At 40.2% G+C, this 16,162-nt stretch overlaps 2 non-coding genes across 2 annotated transcripts; both read left to right on the top strand.

Moving 5' to 3' along the window:
- The first annotated feature begins 6,845 nt into the window (after positions 1 to 6,845).
- trnal-cag lies at positions 6,846 to 6,928 on the top strand. Its single transcript has one exon. It is a non-coding gene; the product is annotated as a tRNA-Leu (tRNA).
- A 7,456-nt stretch (positions 6,929 to 14,384) lies between these two features.
- Positions 14,385 to 14,467, top strand: trnal-cag. The gene has a single exon. It is a non-coding gene; the product is annotated as a tRNA-Leu (tRNA).
- Positions 14,468 to 16,162: the final 1,695 nt, after the last annotated feature.

Genomic DNA, 16,162 nt, shown 5'->3' with positions numbered 1-16,162 from the left:
ATATGTGATGTCCGTCTGTCTGTGCCGGGGCCAGCGTTCACTATATATATATATATATATATATATATATATATATACACGGGTGTGGCAGAAAAGTAATGAGACTGATTTTTTATTTACCAAAGTTTTTATTTTTTTCAAACATCAATGTTATCCCCTTCAAAGTAGTTCCCTTGGGCAGCTACACACCGATGGAGACGTTGTTCCCACTGTTGGTAGCAGCGCTGGAAGTCTTCAACCGGTATGGTCTTCAGCATGTCCGTTACACTCTTTTGGATGTTTTTTAAAGTCCCAAAATGACGTCCTTTGAGGACATTTTTCAGTTTAGGAAAAAGGAAAAAGTCACACGGACTGAGGTCAGGTGAATAAGGGGGCTGGGGAACCACAGGAATGCCTTTTGAGGTCAAAAATTCTGTTATGGAGAGGGCAGTTTTTCGGCACCATTGTGGCACAGACCTTTCGCATGTGCAAATGTTCTGTCAAAATTTGATGAACGGTAAATCTGTTCAAATTTAATTGTTCACTCAACATTCTTAATATTAAACGACGGTCTGATCTCACAAGAGTGTTCACACGTTCGATGCTTTCATTGGTTTTTGAAGTTGAAGTCCTCCCTGAAAAACTTGAGCTCGGGATAAAGAATGTTCCCCATAGGCCTGTTTTAACTTTTCAAACATCACATTTGCCGTTTAATGGCACAACGTTGCTCCAAATTCCGCTGTTCCATTTTGCGTGATACACAACCAAAAACACAACTTCGCTAATGGCAGTCACAAAAATCACGTAGTTAACGGAAGGAGTTGAAACTCACACTGAGCTACGGGAGGGTACTGATACACGTGCTCTATCAAGGACAACAGTGCAGCGTTGACAGATCGCTTGCAGTGTTGCCATTCTCATTACTTTTCTGCCACACTCCAGTTAGTTAAATGACAAATAGTATGGATCAGCCATACACAATTTGCGACAAAACAAGTACAAGATAATACAAACATGTTTTCTTTATGGTCTTTTTTTGCTGTTACTAGTGTAGTCATGTAGATAACAATTTAATGATCTGTGTACACGTCAGGTATTTTTTGGGGACTTTTTTCGGGACAGAACCGAGGCAGAGGTTCTCAATTTATTAAAAATGCGTCCGCATTCTAACCATCCTTAACTGGTCACAAAGTGATACATCCCACTGCCTTGAAATCCTGGTCAGAAATGTCATTATAGAACAAACTCTTTTCAGTCGCATTTCTTTCTTTCTTTCTTTCTTTCTTTCTTTCTTTCTTTCTTTCTTTCTATTTTTAATTTTTTTGATTTATTGCCAATATCGTCCCTTTCTTATCCTTTCAATGGAAACCAGAAATAAACATACGCAATGACGCAAGGAGTAGATTTATGGAGCCCCTTTACAATCGCATTTATTTAAAATATTAAAATCACTCCCCATGCAACATTTACGGTCCGTAAATAACAGTCCAAGCTCCCACAGTCTTTAACAGCTCGTTCTGTCGGCAGAGATTCCCACTCGATTAGAAAAAAAGGATCATGTACCAGAAAGAATTTTAAGCTCTCTGTCATCCACTTGATAGCATCTTCAGGGTAGCTAAGGAGGGTGTACAGTCAAGAATACAAAGGGGGGAAAAATCTGAACAAGGTATGGACACGATGTACTTGATCCAAAACACAAACCCTAAAACAGCAATTGGTATAAATACTAACACTCATTTCACAATAGGGTGACACAAAGGCTGTGAGGCGTCTGGAACCGGTGAGCATGTTGCGCAGTATCTCACAACGCTTGCTAAGATAGTGGGAATTATTTTCTATAATGTGCCAGTTTTAATTTCTAGTGGTATTTAGTGTATTACAGTAACATGTTGATCACATTAATAATCATGTAGTAACTTTTCAGAATCTTCACAGTTGAAACCTGCACAACTACATCCCCCCGAGCAGCCGTGAGTCGAGGTAATTCTTGGTAGCGAAAACCAATCAGATCGCTTTCTGCTACCAAGATTCTACCAAGAATTGAAAGCTCGGGCCAATCGTGGCCCGTAACTGCTACCAAGAATTGACCATTCACAACCCGTTTCGGCTACCAAGAACTAGCCAATGACAGCTCACTCGGCTACCAAGAATTGACGAATCACGGCTCGAGTTGGCTACCAAAACTCGGAAAGGGCAGGCCAGGCTCTTGTCAGTTTATCTATACTAATAAAAGGCAAAGCCCTCACTGACTCACTCACTGACTCACTCACTGACTCACTCACTGACTCACTTATCACTAATTCTCCAAGTTCCCGTATAGGTAGAAGGCTGAGATTTGGCAGGCTCATTCCTTACTTACAAAAGTTAAGCAGGTTTCATTTCGAAATTCTACACGTAACGGTCATAACGGTCGATAACGGTCGACAACGTCCGCCATGTTGAACTTTCTTATTTATGGCCCCATCTTCACAAAATTTGGTAGGTGGCTTCCCGGCGCTAGCCAAAACCGATGTACGTACTTATTTCGGTAGTATGACACCATTGTCGGCCGGCATATTGAATTTTCCACACGTCACTAATTCTCCAACTTCCCGTGTAGGTAGATGGCTGAAATTTGGCAGGCCCATTCCTTACAGCTTACTTACAAAAGTTTAGCAGGTTTCATTTCGAAATTCTACGTAACGGTCATAACGGTCAACAACGTCCGCCATATTGAACTTTCTTATTCATGGCCCCATCTTCACGAAATTTGGTAGGCGGCTTCCCTGCGCTAACCAAAACCGATGTACGCACTTATTTCGGTGGTATGATGCCATTGTCGGCCGCCATATTGAATTTTCCAAACGTCACTAATTCTCCAACTGCCCGTGTAGGTAGAAGGCTGAAATTTGGCAGGCCCATTCCTTACAGCTTACTTAAAAAGTTAAGCAGGTTTCATTTCGAAATTCTACGCGTAACGGTCATAATGGTCGACAACGTCCGCCATATTGAACTTTCTTATTCATGGCCCTATCTTCACGAAATTTGGTAGGCGACTTCCCTGCGCTAACCGAAACCAATGTACATACTTATTTCAGTGGTATGACGCCACTGTCAGCCGCCATATTGAACTTTCCAACGTCACTAATTCTCCAACTTCCTGTGTAGGTAAAAGGCTGAAGTTTGGCAGGCTCATTCCTTACAGCTTACTTACAACAATTAAGCAGGTTTCATTTCGAAATTGTCCGCGTAACGGTCATAACGGTCAACAACGTCCGCCATGTTGAACTTTCTTATTTACGGCCCCATCTTCACAAAATTTGGTAGGTGGCTTCCCTTAGCTAACCGAAACCAATGTACGTGCTTATTTCGGTGGTATGACGCCACTGTCAGCCGCCATATTGAATTTTCCAACATCACTAATTCTCCAACTTCCCGTATAGGTAGAAGGCTGAAATTTGCAAGGCTCATTCCTTACAGCTTACTTACAAAAGTTAAGCAGGTTTCATTTCGAAATTCTACGCGTAATGGTCATAACAGTCAACAACGTCCGCCATGTTGAACTTTGTTATTTATGGCCCCATCTTCTCGAAATTTGGTAGGCGGCTTCCCTCCACTAACTGAAACCAATGTACGTACTTATTTCAGTAGTATGATGCCACTGTCGGCCGCCATATTGAACTTTTCAACAGTCTTTGTTACTTATGGGCGGAGATACCACCTACCTTTTCCATTCTCTTTGTTACATATTGCACGGCCATATCAGGCTCATTCTTGATATCCGGAGGAACATTCTGTCTTATGTATTGAATGACTGGGACAGGTTCAAGGTGTGGACTGATGACGGTACAGGAGATAATTATACTACACAGGAGCACTAGAAGAGTGAAATGCTTAAGCCCTTCACCTATGGTTCTGCATGTGAGTTAATGGCTGCTGCTGAATTGTTCGGTTGTCGCTTTCAAGTGTACCGAAATGGCCAAATATTTTACACCTTTCAACAACCGCCAATGCCTCTTAAACATCTTAGATTCACAGGTGACGATTTCAGTAGTGGACACTTTGATGTTTATGAATGTTTAAACTCTCAAAAGCTGGATGTGATTTTATCGATGAAACCGGTTGTGTGCTTACAACGTTTCACAGATGCCAAATGTCACTTCAACACAACAAATCCTACAAATACTGTCGTAATTGAAACAAACCATGAAACTCAAACCGATTATGACAGCAGCAATCCAAGCTGTGAGATTTGAGTCAAGATTACTGTTCACATGGCCAACTGTAAGTTACATGCTCAAGAGTAAGCTCAGTGCACAGCTTGGTCATGTTACAACCGGAGGGCCGAACTGACAACATGGTATACAAAGAGATCCTTAACAAATAATTATTGGCATATTGTCCCACAGTTTAAAAAGGTTTAATTTTCTTCTTAATAAAAATTTTAATGCAGTAGTTCACCGCTGCGAAGCGCGGGTATTTTGCTAGTTTCTATATATAATCTTCATTTGGATCTTGATCTTTGTTTGTCTGCGAATGAATTAGAAGAAGTAGCACTAGATGGCAGTAGAGAGACAGCTAAAACATAGGCATTGCATTAAGAATCTCCTCCAGGCTTATACTACTTATGACTGTAGAAAGCCAGTCACACCTCAAAACACAGACATTCAAACTAAACAAATTGTTGTGCTTTACATTAAATAAAGAGATCTTCATTTAGATCTTGATCTTTGTTTGCCCGTGAATTCCACGCATGTGTAAACCACCTTCCAGTTTAGTACGTTGTTGTTACTCACGGATGTCAACAATGTGCCAGAATAACGAAAGGGGTGGTGGACAGTGTTACGCTGGTTAGAGAATGAGATTGCCGAAGATTAAAGGTACGTGCCTACGTAACATATGAATGAAAGAAAGACAGTGGGTAAAATGAATGACAACGTAATAGCATATTCCAGAAATTATCATTGTTACGTTGTAGCCGGCGAGTGCTGTGCATCTCACAGTTGTACCGTGGCTTGCTCACATGTCAGTGAAGTGATCCCTATTTATGCTTTAAAGAGCCTGGATACCTATGTGTCCCCCTTTTATAACCATTGCTCTGAGTATATTGCCTTAGTCTTTGGATTGCCACAAATCAACCCGCGAGATTGGAGAAAGGTTGAGAAGACATCGTGAGAGGAAACGATAGCGTCGTGAAAATGAGACGGACTGTGAACGGACAGAAGCAGAAATGCTCCTACACCACCACATAATTACTATTCGGACAGTGATTCCGAGTAGACCATTCCTGTCGAATCAATGTCCAAGGGTTTTCTTTTGTAATTTTGTTTCCCTTATAAAATATCATAATGCTGTGCGACGAAGTGCCCAGTTCACGACTGGCAGCCGCGTTTAAACAGGGAGCCCTTCACAGACAACTTTAACACGCACAACGTAGTTGGGCGCACATTGCTAGTACTGTATATTCTGCAAAAGCTTGCTCGAGTTGGCACACAGACGCTTTGCGATTTGCGTTTCTTTTTGAACTGTCTAAAAATGTTACTCACGAGTGTCGGTTTGTACAAATATATTTACATTCACCTACACATTTTTTAAATGATTTTTTAAACATTCTTGGTTAAGTTTATAACATGTATTAAATTTGTGTGCAACACGTGTAAATATAGATATAATAATGTATAACTAACATTGAATTGTATAATAATAGTTTACTTTTACAGAATGAGCTTTAAAACTAATATGAAGTGCTCTATAATTACAAAAATAGCAATCATAGAAAGTGAAAAGTTTTTTTTCTTGACTTCATCTTTGCCAATTTGATTCCATCTTGCCTAAAGAAGGGGCCTGAGTTGCCTCGAAAGCTTGCATATTGTAATCTTTTTAGTTAGCCAATAAAAGGTGTCATTTTGCTTGGCTTTTCTCTTTGCCAGTTTAAAAACTTTTTTTTTTTAATTCATTGTTTGGGCGAGTTCATTTTTATCTGAAAAGGTAAATGAACTATGTGTACAAATTTCCTTCAAAAGACCCTAGTAAAGTCTTTGTGGTATATGAAGACCAATAATTGTTAATGAATTACTGCAGTAAAAATTATATATACAGTATATACTGTATATATGTACCTGTAAAAACAAGTGACTGGTATGCTTTTTTAAAAAAGTGGTGTGTGTGCTGTTTACTAGAACACATATAGTTATTTTTCGCAGAGTATTTAAACAATTCCCTTTGCAATATTTCCAAATATTTATTTTTTATCTACTTCAAATGAATTAAATGTCAGCATCAACTAGAATATATTACTTCCCAAATTTTATAAATACATACAGACACCAGGCTGTGCACTATTATTTATTCATTCTTATTGTGCTTTCATTTTTCTTGTATCCCTCTTGATTATCTGTGCAGTCGTCTCAGACCATGGTAAAGGTGCTATATAAGGAAGTGAAATGCATTATTATTTGTTATAATTAGGATTCAATAGAATGGGCAGGCAGTTTGTTTAAGTGTGATTTTTAACTATGCTTGTTGTCCGTGTGTTCCTTGACAAATCATTCATTAAACAGTTTTCGTTTAATCAAAAAAGAAGAATAAACAACTACATCTGCAATGTAGGATTCAAAGCACCGTTCGTTGAAGAGAAAGTTTTTTTTGTTTTTTTTTAAATAAATTTTAGAGATATCGTCTTCCATTCAGCAACGTGGCAAGAGCGGGATTCGAACCTGATCCCTACTATAATTCTTGATAGATCGTCTCTCAAGAATTGCAGCTATACCTCGACTAATACACTCACTCCTCATCCCAGCTTTTCAATCAAGTGTCGATGGACAGTATATGGCTGCTCGAAACTTTAAGAGGACAGACTCACCAAACGCCACCCACCCCTCTTTCAAGTCAGGATGGCCGAGCGGTCTAAGGCGCTGCGTTCAGGTCGCAGTCTCCCCTGGAGGCGTGGGTTCGAATCCCACTTCTGACAACCTGTTTTCTAATTTAATGATGGTTAAGCTAGAACGTTATAGGAGTTTCTTAAACACTAAAGTATACAAGCAAATCTCTTTAAATATCATGTATTTGCCCAGCATTCTCATGCCTTCGTAGCTTAACACTCTTTCATGTCTGATTTGCGAGAAAAGGGGCTACAAGCTCAAGCTAACGATCCTGCCATATAAGGCTCGCTAGTCATGCAGTTTTAGCTACATGTATAATTCCTGTATTGTTATTTACTCCCCTGTATTGTCTGTCACATTGTCAATGTACTCTCATCCTGAACTGTGTCAACTGATCAAATACACTCCAAAGCCTACTACTGTATATGCAGTAAAATATGAGTGAATGACAAGACCCTACAACACTGAATTGAACTGTCTTAATAAACTCAGCACCTTTGAAAAATTAATCTTCTATTCATAGAAGTTAGTCATTTCTCGTTAGCCACTGCATAAAGTATTTTTTGTTTTCAATTTCACCATTGCTGACCTTTGTATGAGATTTAAAAATGGCTACTCAATTGAAACAAAAGATTAAGAAGGTCATCAAGGAATGCAGAAGAGTTAAAAACTGAAATGCAGTTTTTACAAATGGCCATAAAACATTTGAGTACATGACATTAATACAATGCATTGTGTCAATTTGGTAATACAATTAAAAATGAAACATTATAGATAGATAGATAGATAGATAGATAGATAGATAGATAGATAGATAGATAGATAGATAGATAGATAGATAGATAGATAGATAGATAGATAGATAGATAGATAGATCATTTTTTTCCAGGGGGAATTTTGCTTTTCACCAAGGCTCTTTAAATTAAAATATATAAATACATACATAAAAATATACATACATAATGGATGGAATGATAGTTCCCCTGTTTACAATAACAAATTGTTTGTTGTATGGCTCAAAATCACAAAAGAAATGCCTTTAATGGGCTTTAAACAGGCCCTGTTTTTTGATAGTTTTTAGGGCCATGTAGGATTGGATTTTTTTTCTCCCTAAATAATAAAAACCATCATTTAAAAACTGCATTTTGTGTTTACTTGTGTTATATTTGACTAATGGTTAAATGTGTTTGATGATCAGAAACATTGTGTGGACAAACATGCAAAAGAATAAGAAATCAGGAAGGGGGCAAATAGTTTTTCACACCACTGTATGCTATTCTACAGCATGATATATAATCTATACTAATAAAAGGCAAAGCCCTCACTCACTGACTCATCACTAATTCTCCAACTTCCCGTGTGGGTGGAAGGCTGAAATTTGGCAGGTTCATTCCTTACAGCTTCCTTACAAAAGTTGGGCAGGTTTTATATCGAAATTCTACGCGTAATGGTCATAACTGGAAGCAGTTTTTCTCCATTTACTGTAATGGAGATGAGCTTCAACGCCGTGGGGCGGAGTTTCGTGTGACATCATCACGCCTCCCACGTAATCACGCAGTACATAGAAAACCAGGAAGAGCTCAAAAAAGCGCTTAAGAAAACATGCATTATATAATTGAGAAGGCAGCGAAACAATAAGAAGCGAGCGAGTGACATATACAACCATATTCATGAGTTCTGCTACTTCGGAAACAAAGCACGATGTAAACCTACACTTTAAATTAAGTTCATAGACAGGCTGCGCTGGCGCTTGTAATTTAGTGCCTGCCCATATAAGGCCGTCCGTCAGCGGCAATCCAATAGCAAACTGCCACGGGTAAATATTCACGGGTGAAGGACTGTGCTTATGGAGAGGAAGATGAGATGGTCAGGGTGGTGTTTGACACAAACTCAGCGAAACTGCGAGAGAAAGTTTTAAGTGCCAGGACTAAGGTAACATTAAATACAGCCACGGACATAGCACGAGATGGCACCAGCACAGCTGGGAACCTTCGATGCATGTACACCGAGCGCTCACGTGAACTGACGCAGTGCACAGATAAAAGGCAACAGTTCCAAAGAGCGCTGAACAAAAACCGAATTACACAATTGAAAAGGCAGCAAAAAATATGAAGCGTCTGATAAGCATATTCATAAATCCAGCTACTGCGGAAACAAAGCACACGGTGGAAAAAGTCAATGTCCCGCTAAAGGAAGACAGTGTAAAAAAAACCCGTGCATGCAGTGTGTCAGGTCTCAGATAAAGAAGAAGACGAGCTGTTTATTGATGCAGTAAGAAACGAATCGATGAATGAAACCTGTCATCTTTACGATTGACAAACACGGAATGTAACTTGAACACAACACATCCTACAAATACGAACCTGATTGAAAGAAATAATGATAATCAAATCCTTGATGACAGCAACACTCAGTAACACTCACAAAACAAATACTGTATATTGACAGTCATGTTACGTTATTTTTAAAATGTTCCCTTTTCTTTTTCTACCTTTTTTAACACACTACTTCTCTGCTGCGATACGCGGGTATATATATATATATGTATATATATATATATCCTGCTCTACATACTCGAATAATGGATACTTTATTCGCCATCAATGATTGTTTTGGTAAAGCCATACACAGTGTATTCATTAGATGAACGGTAAAAAAGTAAGAGCGAGGGGAGGATGACTCATTGAATCTGAATTGCGCGATCACATTTGAATGAAACATATCTTTTCAAGTTCTATTTAGTCCATATGTGTCAAACTCAAGGGCCGCGGGCCACATCCGGCCCGGCGTGTAATTCTATCCGCCCGCGAGATCATTTTATATACTGTATTATTGTTATTAAAGCCCGGGTATATGAAGCGCTGGTAACACAATAAACTACAGATCCCATAATGCAGCGCTTCAGCTGCCTTGCATCAGGGTAACCTGAATGCAATTCAGAAGATACAGAAAACAGAAGAATTAAATAAGAATCTGACACTTCAGCGGACGTTTTAACCCGTGCACAATCACAAAGTGATTTCAAGTGAAGCTGCTTTTATGGGAGACACAAATGCACCAGTGCAACTTGCCCCACTTTCCCTGTTGCCAAGTACTGTTACACCAAGTCGTCACTACGGTGTTCCCAAATACGCACTTTGCTGATAAACTGAGCGCACTGCGCACTGAGTTTGCACGGCGCTTTGGTGACTTTGATGAACAAAAAAAGTCCGTCTACATGCGGCTCGAACCTTGTGCATGTTTGGTAGCACATATCTGTGTGAGAAGCTCTTCTCAGTAATAAAGACTAACAAAACAGCACACAGGAGTCGCCTCACTGATGAGCACATGCAATCCATCCTGAGAATCTCCACAACACAGAACCTCACAGCAAACAGAAACGAACCTGTGGCCAAAAAAGATGCCAGGCGTCCAGCTCTAAAATGACATATGAGCAAAGACAACTGAATGATTTGATTTATTATTGCACGTAAGAGCGGAGTCAACGTTTTAACAAACAGCGTATTGCACTGATACGAAATAGCTGTGTGTGTATATATGTAGATATGTATGTATATGTATATATATGTTTATATATGTGTGTGTGTATATATGTATATATATATATGTATTTGTGTGTATATATGTGTGTGTATGTATGTATATGTGTGTATATATGTGTGTGTATATATGTAGATATATATGTATGTGTATATGTATAGATATGTATATATATATATATATATATATATGTTTATGTGTGTGTGTGTAAATATATATATATATATGACAACAACACTCATCACTCACAACAGTGACAAAACAATTACATTGACAATCAGGTTACGTTATTTTCAAAATGTTTCCTTTTCTTTTCATTGCTTCTTTAACACACTACTTCTCCGCTGCGAAGCGCGGGTATTTTGCTAGTTAACTATATATATATACAAATACACTGCTCACAAAAATGAAAGGAACACTTTAAAGAAACACATTGGATACATCAGATCTCAATATGAAGTTGGATATCTATACAAATAACGACAGGGCAATGTCTTAGGAACAAAAGGATGCCAAGTCTTTTAATGGAAATAAAAGTTTTCTGCCTACAGAGGGCTCAATTGTGTAGACACCCTAAAATCAGAGTGAAATGAAGATGTGGCAGGCTAGTCCATTTTTTCAAAAACTTAATTTCTGCTACTCAAAATGCTTTTCAGTATCTTGTGTGGCCCCACGAGCTTGTATGCATGCTTGACAACGTGGGGCATGCTCTTAATGAGACGACGGATGGTGTCTTGTGGCATTTCCTCCCAGATCTGTATGAGGGCATCCCTGAGCTGTTGTACAGTCTGAGGAGCAACCTGGCGGCGCCTAATGGACCGAAACATAATGTCCCACAGATGTTCTATTGGGTTTAAGTCAGGGGATCGTGAAGGCCATTCAGTTGTTTCAATTCCTTCATCCTCCAGGTACTGCCTGCATACTCTTGCCACATGAGGCCGGGCATTGTCGTGCATTAGGAGGAAACCAGGACCTACTGCACCAGCGTAGGGTCTGACAATAGGTCCAAGGATTTCATCCTGATACCTAATGGCAGTTAAGATGCCGTTGTCTAGCCTGTAGAGGTCTGGGAGTTGCTCCATGGATATGTCTCCAAGATCATCACTGACCCACCACCAAACCAGTCATGCTAAACGATGTTACAGGCAGCATAATATTCTCCACGGCTTCTCCTGACCCTTTCACGTCTTTCACATATACTCAGGGTGAACCTGCTCTCATCTGTGAAAAGCACAGGACGCCAGTGGTGGACCTGCCAATTCTGGTATTCTATGGCAAATGCCAATTGAGCTCTCTGGTGCTGTGCAGTGAGCACAGGGGCAGTAGACATTTGGGCCCTCAGGCAACCCTCATGAAGTCTGTTTCTGATTGTTTGGTCAGAGACATTCACACCAGTGGCCTGCTGGAGGTCATTTTGTAGGGCTCTGGCAGTGCTCATCCTGTTCCTCCTTGCCCAAAGGAGCAGATACTGGTCCTGCTGATGGGTTATGGACCTTCTATGGCCCTCTCCAGCTCTCCTAGAGTAACTGCTTGTCTCCTAGAATCTCCTCCATGCCCTTGAGACTGTGCAGGAGACACAGCAAACCTTCTGGCAATGACACGTATTGATGTGCCATCCTGGAGAAGTTGGACTACCTGTGCAACCTCTGTAGGGTCCAGGTATCGCCTCATGCTACCAGTAGTGACACTGACTGTAGCCAAATGCAAAACTAGTGAAGAAACAGTCAGAAAAGAAGAGGAGGGAAAAATGTCAGTGGCCTCCACCTGTTAAACCATTCCTGTTTTGGGGGTCATCTCATTGTTGCCCCTCTAGTGCATCTGTTGTTAATTTCATTAACACCACAGCAGCTGAAACTGATTAACAACCCCTCTGCTACTTAACTGACCAGATTAATATCCCATAAGTTTCATTGACTTTATGCTATACTCTGATTAAAAGTGTTCCTTTAATTCTTTTGAGCAGTATATATATATATATATATATATATATATATATATATATATATATATATATATAAAATTAACTATATATATATATCTATAATATATATGCTATTCTACAGCATGAAATATAATTAACTATATATATATATATATATCTAATATTTTTAAAGAAGTTAAAGGATCCGGTTTTGCTAGTTTTTTTTTTTAATTGACGTATTTATTTATTAAGAGTGTATACACATGATACGTTTATAGATTCGTGTATATCGTTTATATATAGAGTTGGCACAGAGTGCTAAATATATGAAAATTCGTTTTCGCAAAAAAAAGTCCCATAAAACGAATAAACATACAATTTATTTATTTTTAAATATACAGGAATGTAACGCTGCCATATTATGCATTTTAATATCCCCGGATGTGTTCATTTGTATGAGAAACATTTATTTTTTGGCAGAATAAGAGTTCCATTGAAGTCTATATACAGAAAAGAAAGGTTTGATACTGTGACACTGGTTTTCAACGAAAAGGACAGGAGAAAGTTGTTAATTAATGACTATGCCACTCAATAAATAATCTTCGATTGCGAAAATCGCTATTAGCACTGTTTAATGCCATTATGCAAAAGTCTTTTTCCACTCGTGTGTCACACATGTTCAGGATCCTAAAAGGCGCTCTATAATCACCAATGTCTCTGTAACTCAGCGAAAGTGGGTGTGACGTCAGACATTTACGATCGTAATGGAAGTGAAGGCATCTTAGCCAAATTTTAGCGTTGTTCTGCCACGTGCCCGAGGCCAGTTATATTCGAAACTCAACAGAAAGCTTGAATGTGCACAGTACAGTAGTTTCGAGAACTGATAAAGACGATCATGTTAATATGCGCTACACATCCCTCTCGCCATTCACTTGAAGCCGCGTAAGAAACGAATGGCTCGAGACTGCGCAGGTGCTGCACATGGGCGGAGTTTGACAACCATAAAAAATAGTCACAATCATACTGCTGCATATTTACATCATATCCTAAGTTCGTAATATAATACTACAACATAACCTAAATATCATAATAATGCGTTTAAAACTTTAACATTTCGAACAAGTTCCCTAAATATATTAAAATGCCGTTCTGAGACTGGACTGTTTTGAAAGACATGGAAGTTGCTAAAGTGGCCCCTCATATGTGTGTGTGTTTGTGTATTCATCCTACGATAGGCTGTAGTCCTGTTCAGCGAGCTTCCCTGCCTTCCTGCTCCGGATAATTGAGTTAAAAATGGATGGACTGAAGGAAACATTTAAGCACTTTTAATGTTTTATTTACTTTATCAAATAGATTTTTGCATATTAAATATTTTGTCATGTTCGGCTGTTTACACGTGCGACACGGACACATGCACGACTCTTTGCAGTTATTTAAACAGCCTCTTGAGGATCTGTTTTGCCCACAGGATGAGGATTTCATACGTAAAAGAGTAAAATACAGAATATAAAATATACAAGCTGAAGTGACCTTTCTCATGCAAAATTTTAAATAGTAAGCAAGTCCGTAATATATGTAGTAGAGAATGTCCCTCTGTTTCAAGGACAGGCGAGGTGTAAGTGAGCATTAGGGAAGATGGATTTAATGATCGTATTCGTTTATTATCAAAATACTGTAGCGACCTCCGCGTCAGGTTCGAAAAACAAGAAAAAATAGAGGGACGAAGTAAAGTTCCGAAAACAATTTACTTAAACAGTAAAGAAGAAAAAAAAAACACAGGATTGTAACAACAAAAAAATGAACGTCTTTGACTTTGAACTATTTACAATCTCTTGTATTTCTCTCATAAAAGCAAAACAGAAAAAGAAAAACGCCGACTCCGTAAATCCACAACACAACCTACTAGCCGCTTCTCCAGTCACTCCTAAAACAACCTTTCGGGAACATGTCCCCATGAAACTCCGCATATGATGCCGCATGAGATGATTTATGTGTTCCGAACACAAAGTATTTCATTGACTGTCACTAAATCACTATAAAAAGAGTAACGACAGTTGTGTTCCACATTATTATAGTTATAATAAGTCAGGATGGCCGAGCGGTCTAAGGCGCTGCGTTCAGGTCGCAGTCTCCCCTGGAGGCGTGGGTTCGAATCCCACTTCTGACAAGCTGTTTTCTAATTTAATGTTGGCTAAGCTAGAACGTTACCTGAGCTCAAACCCCAAACGACAAAAACAAATCATTTCAATACCTCTTATTCCACAACCAAGCTGTCCCACTGGAACCAAAGACCCTTAACTGCAGGTGATTCAAGTGCCACTTCCTCCCAGCAGGGACGATGCTGTTCCTCTTTCCAGTGGAGAACCTTCTTGACCTCAGGGTCACATTCCTGACTGACTCGCCATTCTTGGGTACAACCTGGCACTGAATCTTATCAGGATCCTCACAGCTTTGATCTTGACGCTCCCTTTTCTCACAATAGGCACACCCCTGATCTGCACAGGGTCGTCGAGACAGATCATCTGCATTTTTGTGTTGCTCACCAGGGTGATGCTCTACTTGAAAGTGGTAAGTCTGAAGCTCATCCAACTAACGAGCAATCTGACCCTCAGGTTCTCGAAAAGACAGTAACCACTGGAGAGCAGCATGATCAGTGCGTACCACAAAAGAGAGGCCACACAGGTAGTGCTTGAAGTGACTAACAGATTCCACCAGGGCGAGGAGCTCCCTCCGAGTCACACAATAATTCCTCTCAGCTCTTCTGAGAGCACGGCTATAGTAAGCCACCACATGCTCTCCCTCTGTGTGCCACTGTGACAGCACAGCCCCTAAGCCCACATCACTGGCATCGGTGTCAAGGAGGAATGGCAGGTCAATATTGGGTGGAGCCAAGATTGGTGCACCGCAAAGGGCTTCATTCAATTTACAGAAGACAGCTTGTTAACCACCCCCCAACTCCCCCCTCCCCCCGACTGGAATGCTTCACAATGCAAGGGTGCAGCAATAGTGGCAAATTCAGGTACAAATCGCCATATAGTAAGAGGCCAGTCCAAGAAATTCCCGAATCTGCCTTCGATCCTGTGGCTCTGGCCACTCTTGCACAACAGACACCTTATCTTTCTCAGTGGTGACACCTCTTTGACTCACACGGTGACCCAGAAATGACACCTCTCCAGAGAAGGTAGCACTTATCAGGATGAAGTTTAAGGTTGGCCATACGAAGCTTCTGCAGAATCTCCCTTAAGGACTCCAGAGCATCCTGGAATGTCTTGCCATGAACCAGTAAATCATCCAAGTAGACAAGGCATTGAGTACCAGACATACCTGCTAATACCTTATCCATTAACCGTTCAAAGGTAGCTGGAGCATTGCAAAGACCAATAGGCATAACTCGGAACTGCCAGAGTCCCTTTCCTGTGGAGAATGCAGTCTTAGGTCGAGCTTCAGGTGTTAGCGGCACCTGCCAATAGCCACTGCGCAGGTCTAGTGATGAAAACCAGGCTAATCCTGCCACCAAATTCAGGGACTCATCAATGCAAGGCAACGGATAGGAGTCCTTGATGGTAACAGCATTTACCCACAAATAATCAACACAAAAACGCCACTTGCCATCCTTCTTGGGGACAAGAACCACAGGAGAGACCCAGGGAGACTCAGAGGGTTCGATAATCTTGGCCTGTCTCATTTCCTGCAGAGTCTTCTCAGCTGCTGTCTGTTTAGCTAGTGACATACGGCGGGGGCTGTTTGATAGGGGAAGCACTCCCAGTATTGATGTCATGCTGCACAGGAGGAGTCTGGCCAACATCATCTGCAGAGGTAGCAAAACGGTCCATAAAGTCATGTAACAACTGCCAGAGGTGGC

This window comes from Polypterus senegalus, chromosome 1, assembly GCF_016835505.1.
Source record: "Polypterus senegalus isolate Bchr_013 chromosome 1, ASM1683550v1, whole genome shotgun sequence".
Lineage (NCBI taxonomy): Eukaryota > Metazoa > Chordata > Cladistia > Polypteriformes > Polypteridae > Polypterus > Polypterus senegalus.
The sequence above is the reverse complement of the archived record's forward strand: the minus strand, read 5'-3'. Positions and strand labels throughout refer to the sequence as shown.